Source organism: Lissotriton helveticus, chromosome 2_2 (assembly GCF_964261635.1).
Source record: "Lissotriton helveticus chromosome 2_2, aLisHel1.1, whole genome shotgun sequence".
In the NCBI taxonomy this organism is placed as follows: domain Eukaryota; kingdom Metazoa; phylum Chordata; class Amphibia; order Caudata; family Salamandridae; genus Lissotriton; species Lissotriton helveticus.
Window position 1 is genome coordinate 78,653,015 of NC_136060.1, and position 20,171 is coordinate 78,673,185.

At 41.6% G+C, this 20,171-nt stretch overlaps 1 protein-coding gene across 7 annotated transcripts in view; it reads right to left on the minus strand.

Annotated features, from left to right (window-relative positions):
- The window catches only part of SLC7A2 (solute carrier family 7 member 2), a 641,379-nt gene that overhangs the window by 328,526 nt on the left and 292,682 nt on the right, over positions 1–20,171 (minus strand). The gene's annotated exons all lie outside the window — the stretch shown is intronic.

Consider the following 20,171-nt stretch of genomic DNA (forward strand, 5'->3'; position numbering starts at 1 on the left):
CAGCAGCTTTTCTGGCTGCCAAATAGGGTTCTACGTTCATTACAGTTTAGTGCTTTCTGTTCTGGAATAAAACAATATACATTCTTTCCCCTTCTGAAACAAAATAGTGCACATTACCATTACTGAAGAAAGCAGTGCACTTTCCCTCTATTACTGAATAAGATTACAGGCTCTTCCATTATAAAGCTTTACAAGACTGGTTGGGGAGAGAGTTATTGCAATTAGGCCAATTATCAGAAATACACCCCTCTATACATTGATTTATTGTAGGACACCAACAATGCATGCTATTTTTTAAAAATAAAATTGTACATATACATGCACATTTCAAATCATCAAATTAGTGTAAAGTTTCAGTAAAGGAACTATATTGAATGCACTGCTTACAATGGAACATTACCAACTCATCTATGTTGTTGTTCCAGTCACTACTATAGTGCGTACAGCCACCCTTTCCAGCCCAGTTTCAATTTCTAATAAAGGTAATTCCTCTGACTTCAAATAAGTAGAAAAAAGGATTACCCATCGTGAACACATCTTTTTATTTTGTGTAGGAGAGGGCCAGGAGTGTGGCTTCCATTTATGCAGCAGGTGCAGTTGCACAGAGCAAGGGCAGATGGGTCCACTAAACCCTGATTATTGCTGTATTTTATAATTCAAATATCAGTGGGGGCTCATTTTCTTCCCTGCGCTAAAGATCATGGCACACTGGCTACATTACTAGAGACGGCTGAAATATTCTACAGCCACATTAAGAAGATGGCTTTGTTCTACCATTTCAGCAGCCTATGTAGTGCTAGGCAAGTTCCTTAGGAGTGCAAGATCCCTAAATTAGGTGCATGTTGGCTTCTTGGGGAAGACACCTCTCTGCTTGAATTTTTTTTGTGGCAGCTAGTTTGGTAGTGTAACCATAAACACCTGCCCAGTGATGAGAGACATAGAGATCTTGACACCAGGGTCCCTTGGCTATGATGTAATTTACGAAGAAGATTCTTGAGCCGTCCTACAGAATACATAACTAAATGGGCATGTCACTAATTTGCATCAAGTTGCTTTTCATTGATACAGAGCATTGATACTAGTCGGCTTTGTCTCTGCCAATATCTTGGGTAGTTCTCATAGTAATGACTAAAACAAAGATGTGCACGAGGAGGTGATATTTTATTTACTGATAGTCAATTCAATTACTCTGACTCCTTTTTCATTGTTCCAGTCATTAAGACCCACCCTCCCAGTTTTTTCACTAAGCCATGTCAAGTTGGGGGGCTTGGTGATGGCCTGGATGCCTTTAGGTGAATAACACGTTTACCCAACTATGAAAAGCGGACAGGTTTTTCATTAGAAGCAGAAGTAGGCTGCGGAGGGCGTCTGCCTTGGAAAGCACTCCCACTTCAGAGTATTAATGACTAGAACAAGAAAGAAATGACTCAGAGTAATGGAATTATTGTCCAAGTAATTAAAATAGTAAAAAGGCTATGGTCAATGTGACAATAAGCTTTAGCTTTAACTGTTGCACTTATCTTGCCAAGGTCTCGGTATCACAGCAATCAGGACTTTGGGATTGGTGCAAAATCAAGAATCTCATATTCGTGCAAAATAAGGTAATGAATTCCCGATAAAGTCTTTACTTAAATGCTCTACTTGCCACCAATACCATGCTACTTCATCTAGCCACCAACTCACTTTTTGCTGTCACACCTGCTGAGCTAGACCTCACCACGCACTGAAGTCAGATACCTGAAGTAAGGATGCAGCTGGTTCTCTACCCCTGACACTCAAATCTGGATGGGTTCAAAGCAACTCTGCCTGAATTAAAATGACTAGCTGTTCAAAAGTGTCAATTGATTTAGCCCTAACATATCTATACATTACCTCTTTTGGCCTAACAAAGAGGTTCATTATATGCATTTACTTAATTGGTCTCAAGAGTTAACACAGCAGGAAAACTGCATTAAAACCTCATCTTACTCCCTATGCTTTTGTTGATTCCTTGCACCACATCCTTATATTTCTGCTGCATTTGTTCCTCCCCTATACCTTGCCACCTATCTAAGATAATACCTATCAACGTGTGTGTGGTCAGAAGTACAGCCTTCCTCACTCTTAAGAACCAAGATGCAGAAGCCACTAACTCTAAGGTGCTATTTGCATAGTTGCCAGAGCTAGTCTGACAAGTCAGTACCCTTGCAGGAGAAGGAGTCTGTAATGATTCACATTTTGGCATTTTGAACAAGTTAGTGAAGGGTAACCTGCTACCTACATGTCTTTTTTTTTTTCCTTTTTAATTTTTTTTATTTGACAGACAAAACCAAACTAAACGATACATATTCTTAAACAAACAGGTATATAAATTAATTTTTAAATCATTACAGGGACAGATCATTATTCAACAAATACAACAATAAAAAAAAGTTAATCCAGATAGGTTTATATTTATGTATAAGCAAGATATTCAGCTTAGATCCTTTAAAAATTATACAAAATTAACCCATATCTTTTCGGTTTTAGCTACAGCCTTTAAGCTTCTGCCCTTTGCAAGAGCCTTTTCCATAGTATATATTTCATATAACAAATTCCACCACTCGATCATATGCGGGGGATTTTGCGATATCCAGGCTCTCGCTACAACCAGTCTAGCACAGGACAAAGCTATATTTAGCCAGCTCCTATTGTTAATCCCCGGAGGGTGTAGCAATAGTAATACCATAGGTGCGGTGATTGAAGTATTAATCATGTGTTTTTGAAGTAAAACTTTTTCTATTTCTTGCCAGTATTTAGTAAGCATAGGGCATGAATAGATCATATGTATGAGATCTGCTGCCACCAGATCACATTTAGGGCATTTTGTACGATCACTGCTTGAAATGTTCTGTGACCATTTAGATATTTTTAATGACGTATGATATATTTGGCTGACCGTCCTGTATAATTGTAGCTTTAAACTAGAGGAATGGACTAATTTATTGATATTGACAAAAGCATTTGAAATATTCTGTGGTGTAACATTAGTTCCTAAATCAGCCGTCCATTTTAGTGACAACCTTGGGCAGTCATCGGCTTTGTATTGACCAAGACATTTATAACCCATGCTAATTAGAGACTTCTTATTCGTACTGTAGAGACAGCTCCAAATGTCCGAGTTGTTTATTTTTTTCAACTTCATTTTCCGAATCAGATAGTCCTTAATTTGCATATATTTGTTTGTCATTACTACGGGCAGGTTATACAAAATTTGTAAAGCTGAAAACTGTAAGAAGTCCTCTGGACCGTACAGATCCCCTAGAGTCTTAATTCCGTAGTTAGCCCACTCCCTCCCCGTCTTATCACTAAAAATATCGGGAAGCCCAGGATTGTCCCAAATAGGCAGTTCAGTATGAAAAAAAGAAGTTTCACAGTAATTCAAAATCAAATTATAAATATATACAGCATCTCTTGCGGTCTTAAATTTTACCCGCTTGAAAAAGTTCGGATCTTGAACTCTTGCTAAAAATTGATTTGAATTTGTACCAAGCATAAACTGGTAGAAAAAAAAATGTTGGTTTTTATCTAACAAACTCCTAGGCCGGCCTAAAAATGATGCAAAAAAGTAAGCTTTAAAGTCCCCTGCTACCTCCATGTCACCACACATTGTTTCCAATCCTTGGCTCTCACTTAATGAATCAGAGCATTCTAGGAGTTGTAGCCTTAGTTTAGTTCATCTAGTCTTAGGCTTTTTATGACAAATTGTAACAAAGTGGGGTAACAACTTTGTTTTGTTTGTCGACTACTGGGCTTTATTAAATCAGAGAATTGTGGGAAATGCAATCTTAGTTTATTTAGTCCAGTGGTTTCTTTAGCAAATCAGAGCAATATGAGAGAAGTATACTTAGTTTATTTCATCCCAGTCCTGGGCTTTCTTTAACAAATCAGAGCATTGTGAGACATGCTGCATGGATACTTTCAGGGTTACGATAAAAAATATAACCAAAACAAAATGTGGTTGCGTAGTGGTCTGCACTAGACTAGTGATGTACACCAATTTCTGTGGGTCAAGTACAAATACAAGTTCAAATCCTCACCGCTGACCACCAAAGTTAGATCTGGGGTCTCTAGTTGGCAGAGGTAGGTACCACTGTCCAAAAAGGGACCCTTGCTTCTAGTCAGGGTAAGGGGGATACACTCTTTAGATAACCCCTGCTCATACCCTTGGTAGCTTGGCACGAGCAGACAGGCTTATCAAAGGCAATGTGTAAAGTATTTGTACCAACACTCACAGTAACACAGTGCAAATACCACAAATGGACTCCACACTGGTTTAGAAAAATAAAGTATCTTTATCTAAACTACACAAGACCAAAACTCCAACATACACAGTTCAAGAATAAGTCTTTCAAAGAGTTCTAGTGTTTGCGTCAAAATAATCCACAGTTGCGTCACGTTTAGTCCAAAGTACCTGTAGATGCGACAAAAGTTCCAAATGGAAGCTGCTGCTTTGAAAAACAAGCGATGCGTCACTCCCGAGACCCTGGGGAGGCGATGCGACAGCCCTGCTGGACGCAGCGGGCGTGTTGCGACAAATACCGTCTGTATGGGGAGGGATGCGATACCTTGTATGGATTCCGGTGCGCAGGTTCGGTAGGAAGCGTCTTGCACTGGCACGATGCGACGATCTTCGGATGGCGACGATCTCAGGTGCGGCCGTGATGCGCGGTGCAGCGTCGATCTTCTCCTCTTGCGGTCCCTCGATGCAATGGCTCTGTGACGATGTTCGCAGCGATGTGATGCGGCACGCAAGCAAGCGGTGCGATGATCTCACCCAGCGACGACAGGCTCTGCGATGATACTTGCAGCGACAGGAATCTTCCCGCACCGGGGCGATGCGCTCCGCAAGCGAACAATGCGTCGGTTCTTGTAGCGGCAACAGGCGCTTCGATGATCTTCGCGGCAACGGGAATTTTCTCGCACTGTCGACGAAGCGCTCCACAAGCGAGTGATGCGTGAACATTGCAGATCTTCTTCTTTTCTTCTTGTCCAGCTCCCCAAACAGCAGGCACAACTTCCAGAGGCCCCACAATTGGATCAAGCATTCTAGGAAGGGCAGAACTCACTCAGCGGAGTTCAGGGGGGTAGCTGGGGGTGAAGTCCTTTTGTTCCTGTGACTTCTCAACAGGAGGCCAGCTCTCCTCAGGCCCTTGGAGATCACTTCAAGCAAGGGGACACAGCAACAGCAAAGTCCTTCCCTTCTCCTTGGCAGCAAAGCAACTGCAGGTCAGTCCACAAACACACAGCAGGACAGTACTTCCTCTTCAGTCTTCCAACTTTCTCCTTGGCAGAGGTTCCTTCTTGATTCCAGGATGATCTCATTTTCTGAAGTCTGGGCAGCCTTTTTCATACCAATATTGTCTTTGTTCTCTGAGGGCAGAGAGGTCTTGGCGTAGTCAGAACCAGTTCTGGTCAGTCCTGGAGCACTTTGTTTACTTGACTTCTTCATTCCTTTGAGAGAGAGGGGCAGGGTCATCAGTCGCCCAGCAGGAGGTGGAGCCAGCATTGTGGAAGGCAGGCACAGCCCTATTTAGGCCCAGGTGCTATCCCCTTCCACCACTCAACATGCAGATGGAGCTAATCAGCCTAGGGATGACTCACTCAGCCTCTGGGAGCCATCTCAGCCACAGCCCCTGTCACTCACAAACCAGACAGTCAATTCACAAACAGGCCAAGGCACACAGAAAGGTCAGACAAGAAAACAGGCACTTTCTAAATGTGCTGTTACAAACACAGGATTTAAAAAACATCCTTCCTAAAAGAGAGGTTATTAAATTCTGAGTTCAGGGATTCCAGACTTTAATTTTCTATCTTGCTCCTTTGGGAAGATATGCAGGTAAACATTATACACAGCATCCCCCATTCTAGCCTAGGGGCAAGATAGCCTTTCAATAGTGAAAAACGAAAATGGCTGTAATTCACTACCAGAGCATTTCACCCACACTAGTTAATGCTCTACCTTTCACTTGCACTGCACCCTGCCCAGGGGGGTACCTAGGGCCTTCCATAGGGGTGTCCAATGTGTACAGAAAGGGAAGGGTTGGGCCTGGACAGTGTGGACACTGGTCAGGTAGCATGGAAGTTAGCAACTGCACACAGGCACTGCGGTGGCAGGCCTGAGACACCAATTTAGGGCTACTCCTGTGGGTGGCACAATCAGTGCTCCAGGCCCACTAGTAGCATTTGAATCACCAGCCCTGGCACACTCCGTGCACTTTACTAGGGACCTACTGGTAAAACAAATATGCCAATCATGGATAACAAATCACAATAACAGTTTATACAGAGAGCATATGCACTTTAGCACTGATCAGCAGTGGTAAAGTGCTCAGAGTCCTATTGCCAATAACCACAGGTCAGGAAAAACAAGGGAGGAAGAAGCACAAAATGAGTGGTTAACTCTGCAAAATGGGCCATTTTCCAACAGAGATGCATTCTCAAGTTAGCTCATCCAACCTTATTTAACAATGGTCTCACTATTGGAGCACTATTTTTGGTTTAGTTTATATGAACTAATATGTCTAAAACAGGTGACAACAATGACTTGCGCAAGGAAAGCTGAAGACTAGTTACATAATACTCTGTATTCTCTGTGACCTGTAGGTATCTGGTAGGTAAGGCTTACCCTGAGTCCGTGTAGGAATGAGAAAGTAAGTAAACACTCTGTTTCAAACTGAATACCTTTATGTCTGGCATTAACATCAGCAAAAGCACTAATTAAAAGCAATTGTAGAGTGACAACTGGGGAGTCTTAGTCACTGACAGACCATTTTGCCAGTGGTGGAAAGTTTTTGAAAATTGGCTCTAAATATTTCATGAAGCTCTGTCACAACACTGACCTAGAATATTCATGGAGCAGCTTACATAGTGGAGGATAATTTACTAGAACAAGCATCGGCGAAGCCAATTGGTCTCGTCTATGAAAGAACTATTGGATTTATCAAATTCTTTTAGACATGTTGTGCAGCTACTGTGCAGTATGACTAAAAGTTAGAAAAAAAGAGCTATGACACAGCCAGTGCTGACCACGAGGGTCAGTGGTCCATACCCTTAGTATTGTCTGTCCTCACAAAAAAAAGTTTTATTATTTAATGCCCGATCTGAAGTTTTCCATTTTGCCCCACATCAAGATAGAGCAGAGCAGGGAGTGCAGTGTCATTTGAACCTTTGTAGCATCTTGACAACCACTTGTGTGGGTTTATTTTTATTTTTATATGTAAGACAGGAGGGGGTAAGAAATGATGAGGAAGGACAGGTAAGTTATTAACAGGGCAAGCAACAAACAGGTTTGTGTAGGCCAGGCAAACAACAATGCTAGAGGAAGGTGGGGCAATGAAAGCAACATAGTGGGAGGGGGAGGGAGAAAGGGGGTGCAAGTAGAAGGAAACAAAGTAACTCTGAATACATCAAGTAGTGAAAGAACACTGGGCAATGGAAGCAGTACATGGACCATGCTCCATGGTAAGGACAAACTCACCAAGAGCAAGGGAAACCAGCACTTACTGACCAAAGAGAGGCAAGGAAATGGGAGTGTAATGAGGCCAACCAATGGTAGGCAATGGGTGGGCTCTGAACCCCCTAAGCAATAAAAAAAAGGTCTCACAAGCGACAGCAGATGCCCAGTCTCAGGCAAAACCTAAATAATAGCTAGTGAGGGCAGAAGGGCAAACTTTCAAAGAGGCGAAGGTGCCCGCCAAGCATACTTAAGGGCATTAAACAATGGACAGTGCTCCTAAAACATTTCTATTATTAAGGCAACAGTGGTCCCTTACAAACGTGGGGATATAACCAATAAATATAGACAAAGTCGTTTCTATATTGAAATGGACATACCCAGCCGGGAAGAGGTCTAATATTTACTTTTTACACAATGTAAAGCACAATTTACAAATAGTATACAAGGCGCGGCACAAGCCTGTACCCAGCTTAACGTACAATTAGACATAAGGGAAGAAGGGCAAGTGGAGAAACAAACAAAAGGGCTTTTAGGCAAAAGCTTAGCGTTCTGTTAACCTGTTAATTGCACAGTTTCAGTAATAAAACAATACTAGCACCATTACACTTTTGAAGGACATATAGGGTGTATGCATTTGTATTTGGTGCACATATTTGTCGACGGCGTTTCGATCCGTTTAACACATTACACGGATCATCATCAGGACATGTAATAAATGCCTAATGCTTGTTAGCCTCAATTGTCTAAGGGAAAGAGGGGGAAGAGGGGGAAGGAAAATACAAGGGAACAGTATTTAGAGAGAAACCGAACAATATTAAGGAAAATGTCGCAAAGCAAGGATACTTCAAGGACATGCACTCTGTGAGATAAAAAACAGAAGGTTGCGACGAAACCAGGTATGGAGTGCTGAATGTGGTTCATAATCCGGTGTTGGTTGGTTACGGAATAAGGGCATATACATTGCATGTGAAGAACGTTCAGGACACATACAAGTCAAACATAAGTGATGCTGGCATACGTGGAGAGTGACATGCAGTTCAGCGGCATGTCGTGTAGGAGGGAAGGTCTAAGGTGGAGAGTACACGAGCAAGCTACCAATTCTGGCGGGGGTCTGGTTGTGAATAGTGACGGAATTGCGGGCGGCAACGTGCTGAGTGGATGGCTTACCGGGAGCAAGCCAAGGGAGTACAAGGCTTCGGGGAGGTTGCAGGAGCAACGGAGGATGTCCAGGGTTATTGGGATGAGTCTGGGAAGTGACAAAAACTGATTGTAAGGCACTGCCGTGAGGGCGGACCGAACTGTAAAAGGAATGCGGAAAAGCGACGTAGCAAATTACTCAGTCTGGGGGGGAAAAGATCAAGGAAGCCACGGATGGGGCGTAATTTACGTTGGCTCAGTCGGTGTGTTCTGGAATTAAACAGAGAATAACTGGGGGTACTGCAGTGAGGTTGAAGGGAACAGTGAGGTGAAACCGGAGTGCGGCTTACCGATTTGCTCAGTCTGCGGGTGAAGCATCAAGGAAGCCGCAATGGGCGGTAGTTAGATCACTCAGGGTGAGCTAGGTAGTACAATGACCTAAGGGGTAAAAACCAGGGGATACGGGTTAGGACGGGAGAGAGGAATAGGGAACAAGGCAGAAGGACCAAGCAGGGGGCGGGGAGCACTTGCCAGGATACGGGATTGTGGTGCTGCTCGGACGCGGTGCTGGTGGTACTGGGGGGCGTGCCTTGCTGAACTTTTTATTAAGAGAGACAGTGTTTGATAGGTCGTGCTAAGCCACGTGACAGAAAAAATATAAAAGAGGTGTTTGCAAGGGGTTGAAGTGTCGGCCATCTTAAGATGGTGAATTGTGAGTCAAGAAAGAAAGAAACAGATAGAATTATCGGAGATTAATTGGTTTGGGAACAGTGGAGTGGCGTGGGGTCACATTAAGTTTACATTTAAGGCATAGGGGGACACAAGGAGCAAATTAACAGTTCATAATACAGTGTAGAGAGCTAGTTCAGATTAGAGTATTCCAGTCCTCAAGAAGGTTTAATCCAGTGTTAAGACTATCAGTCTTAAGAATCCATTTGAACTCTTTATGCATGCAGGATCCGCGTGATATCGCCTCCTCTTGGGGGCAATTTAACAGAGCTGATTACTGTCCATCGAATGTCATTTTCTGTGTGTCCTTTCTCTATGTAGTGATCCACAAGAGGCGCATTCGCTGTTTTACACCGGATTCTGCTGCAGTGTTGTGAGATGCGTAAGCGGATCTTCTGTTTGGTGTGTCCAACATAAATCATATCACAGGGACAGAAGATGGCATATATTACGTTGCATGTGTTGCAATTGCTAAACTATTTGAGTACATTTTTCACATCCTTAAAAACAAATTCCTTTGTCTCAACTGTGAATTCACATACAACACAATTACTACATTTGTTATGGCCATTCAGGGGTGCTATGGACCAAAGGTCATGCAATGTAGGTTTGGGATTAGGGGGGTTGGGAGTGCCGCCCAAACCAATTGGTCTTTTATATTCTTGCTTCTTTTAAAGTCAAACATTGGCATATCCAAATTGAGTGTACCTGCATTCAGAATTGGCCCATTTTTCCTAATGGTTTTATGAACACTATTGGAAACTGAGGAGAATGTGGTCACACATACAAGACGTTCCGAAACTGATTTGGATTTAGGTTCCAGTAAACTTTCACGTGGGCAGTACCACGCTCTTTTTAAGGCGCTTCGTACCAAACTGCGTGGGTAGCCTCTGGCAGTAAGGTTGGTGGAAAGTATTTTGGCCTCAGAGAAATAGTCAATTTTGTGTGAACAGTTTCTCCTAATCCTGAGGAATTGGGAGTAGGGCAGACTATCCCTAAGTGCCCTTGGGTGACAGCTGTTGTAGCTGAACAGAGTGTTCCGTTCTGTTGGTTTGCGAAAGAGGGATGTGAAGAGAGTACCGTCTTGGTGCTGGATTGTGAGGTCTAGGAATGGAATACTAGTCTTGTTGTTGGTGAGAGAAAATTTAAATCCGTTCCAATTATTATTGAGCCAGTGCAGGAAGGCGTCAAGGGTTTCAACCTCACCAGACCAAATAAGAAAAATGTCATCTATATACTGTTTCCAGTTTATTATGCATGTTTGAAAAGGATTGCTAGGGGACAAGATGATACTACACTCAAGTGAATCTATATAAAGAATAGCTAAGCTTGGAGCAAAAATAGCTCCCATTGAGGTGCCTCGAACCTGCTGGTAAAAATGATCATCAAAGGAGAAAAAATTCCTCGTCAGGCATATCTCTAAGAGTTGTAGGATAAATAGAGTTGGGACTGTATGAGGGCGTGGTCTGCAGTTGAGTATAGATTCCATGACCAATAATGAGTCGTTTTGCGGAATGTTTGTGTAGAGAGACTCTACCTGAAGAGAAAACAGCCATTGCCGCATATCCTTCACTACACAGTCTTTACCGTAAAGGTAAGTACTACACAGGTAAGTATTTACACTTTTACCACACCGTACTTTAGTACACAGGTAAGTTTTTTTTTAACAAACTTTTTATGTTATGTTAAAAAAAACTTTGTTTTAAGGTTTTGGAATGGATAGAGGTAAAAAGAGGTGAGGGTGACTTGAGGCTTTAGGGGTTGGTAGAGGTAAAGGGAGGTGAGGGTGACTTGAGGGTTTAGAGGTAGGCTGATGTAAAGGGAGGTGAGGGAGAGTTAAGGTTCAACAGTGGGTAGAGGTAAAGGGAGGTGAGGTGAGGGTAACTTGAACGTTCGGTGGGTAGCGGTATAAGGAGGTGAGGGTGACTTGAGGGCTCAGGGATAGGTAAAGGTAAAGGGAGGTTAGGGTGTCTTGAGGACTTTGGGGTGGGTATGGGTAAAGGAAGGTGAGCGGGAATTAAGGGCTCCAGGGTGGATAGGAGTAAAGGGAGGTGAGGGTGACCAGAAAGTTCAGAGGTGGGTTAAAGTAAAGAAAGGTGAAGGAGACTTGATTAGTGGGTTTGCACTGGTACAGCCTATCATTGTACAGTATGGTATGGTATGTCCTGTTATTTTAAAGTGTGGTATGGTCTGTTATTGTTTTTCATGTTATGGTATGGCCTGTCATTACATAGTATGGTATGACATGGTATTGACACTCATTGCATTGTATGGTATATTATGTTATGGCCTGTTTTGTATAGTGTGATATGGTATTGTATAATATGGTATGTTATTGTATACTTTGGTATGGTGTGCTAGGTCATGGCCTGTTATTGTATAGTATATTATGGTATAAGTGTATTGCATGTTATTGAGACATGCAACCTATGAACTGCTAACTGCACGCATGCACATGCAAGCGTCAATATCACCAGTTCATGCAATTTAAAAACAATAAACTTACTTTGGCTTTTCAAAATTGGGTAGGATGGTGGAATTACACAGTACGCGACCAAAGCAAGGAAGAGTTATAAACAAACACACCCTTAGTGAATGCTGCAACATGAAACTTTATTACATTTTAGTAAATTTTGTAGTCATGCGGCTTGGAAAAGACTGCCTGCAGAAAAGTGGCTTACTGAAAGTTGTAGTTTTGAAAAATCTGGAAAGCAAACAACAAACGAGGGAGTAACGGGCCCAAGATGAGAAAGCAAAAATAAAGGGGCGTAGAAGCAGCCAGGAAATTAGATAGAGCGGTATAGGAGTATGTAAAAAGAATTTACAAACAATATACACCAGTAAAAAAAAAACATATACCACATCTGAGCACAAGAGGGGTGTAAGAATACTAATCAAGAAACCAATCAGTACTTGGTCTATGTTACAGGTAACAAAACAAAAACACAGAGATGAATTGAAGCCGACATGCACTCTCCAATGAAAAAGAAGTAAGTGAGAGGGACAATGAAGCCAACCTATGGTGAAAGCCCCTTTTTAGAGGTTTTTTTTGTTAGAAACAACAGATTGTCACAAGCAACAGTGCATGCATCACCTGGGTAGGTCTGACTAGTGTCATTTCTGCTGCAGAAGTGAGCGGAGCTACCGTAATCAGACAGCAACTCTATTCATATTGTCACATGGTCATGTCATATTTTCTGAAGCCAACAAGTGGGGAAAATCTTACACACTTGCTCTTCCATTTGGACTCCAAAGGAAAGGCACGAAGTGCCTCACACTTGTGGGGAAAAACATATAGGGCCCGATTCACAAAGGTAAAGATAGACGAAAGTCTAATTTTATGACTTTCTGTATTCACAAAGGGCATTTACTACACATAAATGCCCTTTGTGAATACCGAAAGTCATAAAGTTAGAAGTTAGACAACTACTTTGCCTCCAACAAACAGCCATGACATGCTACCAGGCACACATTATCTTAATTATCTTCCAAAGCGTTGAACACCCTACACCTATAATTTCTATCGGTGGATTCTCCCCCTACCTCCACTTATGACACGGTTGACTAATACTCTTATGATAACTCACATGGGAAAGTATTGTTTAAATCTTAGCTAGACTAATTTGCTCCTTTCTCTCAAGTAAAATAGCTAAACATATCCAGTATATGTACCCTCAGGCCACTTATCGTTTCATATTGTATTGTTTTGCTCTGTTTTATTATTATTAATTTGTATTATTATTATGATTAGTATTCTTATTTTCCTTTTTATGTCTTATTCTGTCTTATTGTTTATACTTGGTTGTATCCCACTGCTCGTCTTTTCTGCTGTTTATCATCGCCTAATATAACTAAGAATGTATTATTATTTCATTATATGTTTTCTGAAAATTAATAAAATAATTTAATTCTGAGAAGTTTTATCTAACTGTACCTTTGTGAATCAGGCCCAATGTGTTTAAGTGAACCATTAAAAGCATGTCCTCCTGTGTGTCAAACACTACCATAGACCAAGTTTATCCTTCCTTCCAAGTCAACACTTTTATGCACGTTCATTCTCATTTGTCTACCATAGGAATAATAATAATCCACATTTGTAAAACGCACAATCACCCTTAAGGGTCTCTAGGCGCTGGGGGCCGTCGGGAAGATTAGGTAACTATTGCCCAGAGTCACATGGTGCTGGGCTAATCTGCCACCGGTGCCGGGGATCAAACCATGATCCCCAGATTCCGGAATCAGTCGCGCTAGCCGCGGTGCCACACCTCTTCTGGAGCTAACTGCATGCAATTTCAATATTGTTTATAACACTAGTCATTATTTTATTTTTTCCATAAATCCTTACGGAAATGTGGACAGTTTTAAACTTAGCAGCTTACCTGAGATCTCTGTGCTGAAACAGTAAATGCAACTGCCTAATTTTATACACCACTTAAAAAAGGAATTACTAAGCACTTTGCAGATAATGGATTGGAGGCAGGGCAGAAAATGAGTGGAAGCCTGCTGTGTTCCGGATCCGGCAGCTATTTATGAGCTGGATCTGGGATCCAACCGACCAAGTGAAACCTGCTAAATTTGTCCTGGTGTAATTTTCTGACATGGGGAAGCAATTCAGCAAAGTCCACGCATTGTTTGGTTGCTTCTCGGAGCAGCAGCATGGAGGCAATGAGGGGGGTTTTATTTTTTACTTCCAGCTAGATCTAAAGCAAAGGACTGATTTAAAGGGCCATCAGCCCTTCTTTTGTTCAAGTATCAACTGGGCTGGGAGCAATCTGCAGTCTAACACCTAGACTCCATAGTAATGGAAGGAAACAAAGATATACAGCTTGTTATCTTCACAAGTACTTTAATGAAACTTTGATTTGGAGGAAGGCTTTTGACTTTGTTTACCCCTGTTCCCATTTAATAGCATTTCATGCACTGTAAGAATGTCATTTGTATCTAAGTGGATGAGTAATTACATATATAATGATTTAAATGACACTAATTGATTTTTTTGTTTAATTCTTCTATAGCACTCTTCATCCCAGTGACCATATTAAGGCACACAAAAAAGAGACAATAAATCATATAAGCGCGTAAATCAATGTACAGGAAATATTACAAAAGACAATGAGGGTTAAAGGGTGTAGGGGTTGCATATAGTCCATATCTGTAGACATTATTTGTGAAGAGTGCATGGTCGGGAGAGCCACAATGTCAGGATTTAAAACATAACGCAGTGATTGGGGTTGTCTGTACTAACAATATTTTATATCAATGTTAAGACACCCTTCTTTGCAAACTCTGAACACCTACAGATTGAGAAAACAATTAAGGATCTAAACCCATGATCTACAGTTTGCATGCCACTAATTGATGCCAGTTCCGATCTCACTATGTTATACCAGGATTGCAATTTATGAACGGGAAGTAACAAGAGGATCTCTGTATTGAAATCAGTAACTCACTTACCTATCTACATGAAATATAAATCTATGATCTGCATTTTAAACATTGTGGTTTGAAGCAGGCACATTTAAACTATCTGCTAATTTAGGAGTAAAAAATGTGACTGGACAGAGCACAAAACACTCCTGAAACTCATTAACCACCAGAGTTATATGCTATAAGTTACAGCAAAATAACTGTAATGTAATGGCATAAACAAAACATATTCGTCGATTTCCAGACAAGAAAGTGAAGTTATTCACCCTATAAATCGTGATATAATACAAGTGCATGGCGACTACCAAGTGCGCAACAATAACCCAACAAGAAAGTGAGGCAGTAAGTGAAAATCAAAGGAATCTTGTAATGCAAACAACCATATATAAAATCTACTTCAACAATCTCTGTTACCTATTTACTGAAATATCAGAGGTTTGTTTGAAAGTACTGTTGACAACTTTTCGACCCTATGAAGGATATTAGTATCTCATCAAGACTGAGGATGTTGTGGGGGAACCTACAAAAGGAGAGGTTAGGACTGGAAAAACTACTGGCTGGAAAACCCTAAGTAGGTAAGGAATACCACCTACTTATGCTTGAAAATGGATTCCAGCAAGGGCGGAAATAAGTATTTCTCTCTGTAATATTAACTGCCACCAAGTGAAAGCACCATGGTTAAACCAGGATAGTTTGGTATACTCATGAGATAAAACCTAATAGAGTAAACAACAATATCTCTGTGATATAAATAAAATAAGAACTCAATGTTAGAAAGAAACAAAAAGGATAGAAGGCTTATCCATGAAATTATTATAGGTAATAAGCAGGGAAGGAATCGATAAGCCGAAATATCCTCCACAATGGGAGCACGGCAAAAACACTGCGGATGCAATGGATAGCAAAGCTCCAAATGGACAGTTTGCACCGTGAGTATGCCAACTACAAATATGGTGTCCCACAGAAGTGAGGCGAGTAACACAGTGTCCTCACAAGCAGACGTGGTGCAATGAAGTGTACGTGCAAACCTAAGGGAAAGTGTCTGCTATGTCGAAGAAAAAGATTGGACCTGCTCTCCTTCTTGTACTCAAGACGAAGATATTGATTCCAAGGGTCAGAAAACTGACCTCCTGTTAAAGCGACAGTGGCACAACTAAGCTTTTACTGTATCTGTCTAGTTGACCAGTGGCAATTGGACCTTACAGTTGGCCTCTGCCTGCTACCCTGTGAGTCGTCAAGTACAGCCCCTGAAGTCCTGGGGTGCTTTAGAAGAGTATTCCTGTGTTGGATAGGGACTTAAAAAACTAAAGTCAGAAGGTGAAATCTGCGGGAGATGTGGGTTGGCACTTGTTGGTGATGGTTGCCAGCTGATAAGACTCAGGAGCTGCTACGGAGGGAATTCGGCCAGTTACCATCTTTATGGCAGCCAAACTGCTTCACAGTCACAGCACTTGCATAGAAACATATCCTGCCAATAATTCTGTCAGCAGGTGACATTTTTCTTCTTGCATGTTTGCCAAATTTGTCATCATGGCAGGTTGCATGCTGACGGCCCGGTCACGCCTACCATTTTAATTCCTCACATGAAGTGAATGTTGGCCTTCTCTGCATTGCACCTTGCCATTTTCACCTAATTAGCCCATTTATGTCACTATTGCAGTCACGACCTCTTGAACCTGATTTTGAGCACATATTTTCCATCAATATTATATTGACCTCCAACGTCATTTTACTTCCTAATTTGTACCAGTCTGACTCAGACATTTTCATTATTGATTTCAGATAATCTCAAACGCTCCATATATAATTTACATTTCCAACATCCTCACAGTGAACCTTCTTGCTTATGGGGAAAACTAGAAACTTGAAGTTAAATGCGCGTGAAATGTCCACTCTTTAGTACACAGTTGACACCAAAAACTCTTTCTCCACTCTAGGTTCTCATTCGGAGAATCCTAATATTTTGTCTCAGGAAGCTTTTTCATCATGTTCCTCCTTCACTCACACAAACTCCTCAAGAGGTGTCTCTAAAACTCTATCAACAACACCATTACCTACCAATAAAAGGCATAAGAAGGACCATCCTTCCCCTATCAAACCTATGGCTGCTGTTTCTATGGAAGTTATTCTGGATGAGATATGGGACTTGAAATCTTATAAGGAGGATAGAGAGAGAAAACTTCAAAAACTTGATAACAAGTGGTCATTGATGGAGAACAGTGTTACTACCATGGAACAAAAGATAAGCGATATAAAAAACACTGCTCAGGTCGTTAAACAACTTCAAACTGAAGTTACCCACCTCAAAAAACTGACTGAAGAGTTGGAGAATCGCAAACGACGTAACAATCTCCATATTTATGGTCTTGCTGGGGATGTGGAGGGACCCCACTCTATCTCATGTGCACAATACTTTTTCCAAAACTCCTTGATGTGCCAGACTCCACTCACTTAAACATACAACAAGACAACAAACTTGGTCATGGCCCCCAACATGCCTCTCCATCGCATAAACCTTGAGGTATTATCAACTTCTTTCTATAATATCAGGATCTTCTCATGGTGATTAAAGCACTGCAAGGGATCTGAGCTCTTCTGCTGCTAAGTTCTGAAAGTTGTTGTTTACATATTCTCATGTCACAAAACTGAACAAATCACTGAGGTGGAGAGGGTGCCATGGACGCGGGAAACAACCTTTACAACGCAACTTTTACAACGCACTACCATTACAACAAAACTTTTACAACGCAACATCCATTACAACGCAGTCATTACAACGCATGACACTACAACGCACACCACTACAACGCATGCCATTACAACGCAGTCATTACAACACATACCATTACAACACATAGCATTACAACACATAGTACCCTTACACTATCCAACACTTACCCTACTGTTGCACCCCCTGGAGTTAGAATAGTAATTTTTACCCCTACACTATCCAACACTTACCCTACTGTTGCACCCCCTGGAGTTAGAATAGTAATTTTTACCCCTACACTATCCAACACTTACCCTACTGTTGCACCCCCTGGAGTTAGAATAGTAATTTTACCCCTACACTATACAACACTTACCTTACATGCAATGTAATGTTATGCGTTGTAATGGTATGCGTTGTAAATGTAGTATGCGTTGTAGTGGAATGCCTTGTAAAGGTAGTTTCAAAGAATTCGTTGCAATGGCATGCGTTGTAATGGTGTGCGTTGTAATGGATGTTTCAGTGTAAAAAATGAGTTGTAAAGGTAGGCGTTGTAAAAGTATGCGTTGTAACGTCATACATCCCATGGACGCTAAAGCAAACGAGGAACTAGCCTCCTCTAGCTAGGTAGCAAAAACCAGTTACACTTTTGGTGCAGTGAGCCCCCTCACGCCCCTGGGCCACTACACCTTCAGCACTACTGATAGCTGCTCCCCTTACATAAAGTAAATGAAGTATACAACTATGTCACAAGTATATTTTGTAGTTTAATCCAAACTCTAAAATGTAATACACTTGTCTAAAGGGAAAATTTTAATAATGGTGGAAATACAATTATTCCACTTTAAGATGGTGATAAAATAATATATCATTTCAAACTACATGAATCACATGAAAAGGTGCCTGAAAACTTTTCCTGATCACAAATCCAACAGTCTCTAAAGAACAGCAGAACGTGCAATCAATCCCCATGTCCCGAGAGAAGAGGACACGAGAGCAGCTGGTTAACAATTCACCCAGCATTTACTTAAAAGTAGAATAAATACAGGGACATTTAAAACAAACCGACGCTGACCCTCGCCCCCTCTCATCCTGCCAGATACCGAAAATCAGAGCATCGCAGAGATGAAGTGACTGAAGGCGCAGTGCTGACATGGGAGCATCGCTCACCCGTCTGCGCGTTTATTCCCTTCAGATGCTGGCTGAATCCGGGGTGTTAGGCATCACTCTGAAGAGCTGTACAGGGCCCTGGGTGCAAAACTACTGTGGCGAGTCAGCATTTACGCATCATAGATGTGCGCCTGGTATTTGGGTACATTTTCAAGATTATAAGATAATAAAGAACTGATATATCTATACAGTGCACTGGTGGCAGGCAACAGAAGTTTATGATTTCCAGGTTAAATGGTACATAGTTTATCGACCTCGGATGGATAAAAGGCCGAGAGTAGCCACCTGACTTCACACATGTAACCATCAGGTGCGGCCGGCACAGGTAACAGGGGTGAGGCGTGTTCATGGGATGCATAAGTCCACGGAGCCTCCACAGCCAGCTCAGAATTTTTAAGCTGCCACGTGTGTGTGTGAATCTGTATTCGTTGTAGATTTCCATGAGAGTGCTGCTTCTCCTCACTGTGAAGCCCGCGGGACTATCCACATGGCAGGAAATTGTTAAAAATACAAATGGTGGAAATAACCATTTGCATTTTAAAAAAATGTATATCCACATGTGCAATATATTGTCTGTGACCCTTGAGGGCTAGGAAGGGGCTGTCTTCCTTCCCCACCCAGAAACGGCGTTGACTCCGGCTTGCCACAGGAGTAGTTTCATGTGCGCTTCCAGCTCGAGTAACTCCCAATAGAACAGTTCTCAATGCACACTAACGTGCTTGCTTCATGATCCTCCTTGCTGTATTTTTCAATGAGACCCTTTTCTAAAGTCCCTTTTAACACCCCAACCCTAAAAATTGAAAATTCCCTATTCAGGCAGATTTTCCATTATTGCAAGTGCGTTTTGCGCAGAAAACTATTCTCTAATCCGAAGTGGAATTTTGATTGACATTTCAAATTCCATTCACGTGCTTAAGTGCCTCTTTTGTCGCTGTAACTATGCAGCACACAATGCTTCAAGCATTGTACCGTGATTGTAAAAGTAGAGCTGTAGAAGAGGACAGATAGAAAGGGGTGCCCCCATTCGAGCACTTCCGGACACTGACTGACTCCTAGAATCCAATCCGCAACGTTATTAAGAATTTCCTCACCAACATGGGACAATTATATACATTAAATATAGACTTTTATCATGACTCCGAGTCCAACATTCTGGCAAAACAAGATGATAGTTGATGGTGTTTTTCATAGTGCGTGTTGATGACGCCATTTAAAACAACTACCCCTGTACATGTGTTCTTAGTTTACTGTCATTCATAATTCTCTTAATTGCGAAAATATTGTTGGAAAATCGGGTGCTTGGTTATTTTACTCCATTAGCTTTGAGATCACAGTGCCAAATCATGGCGGGACTAACACAACATTTCTTGAATCAGTACAAGAATATTCTCTTTATAATATGCACCACCCGGCAACTTTTTCAATTAACTGCAAAATGAAAGTGCACATGCTGCTTAAAAAGGTCTAAAGAAAATCGACTTGGCTTCGCTGCTCTCCATCTGCCCTCCATTTTAAAAATAT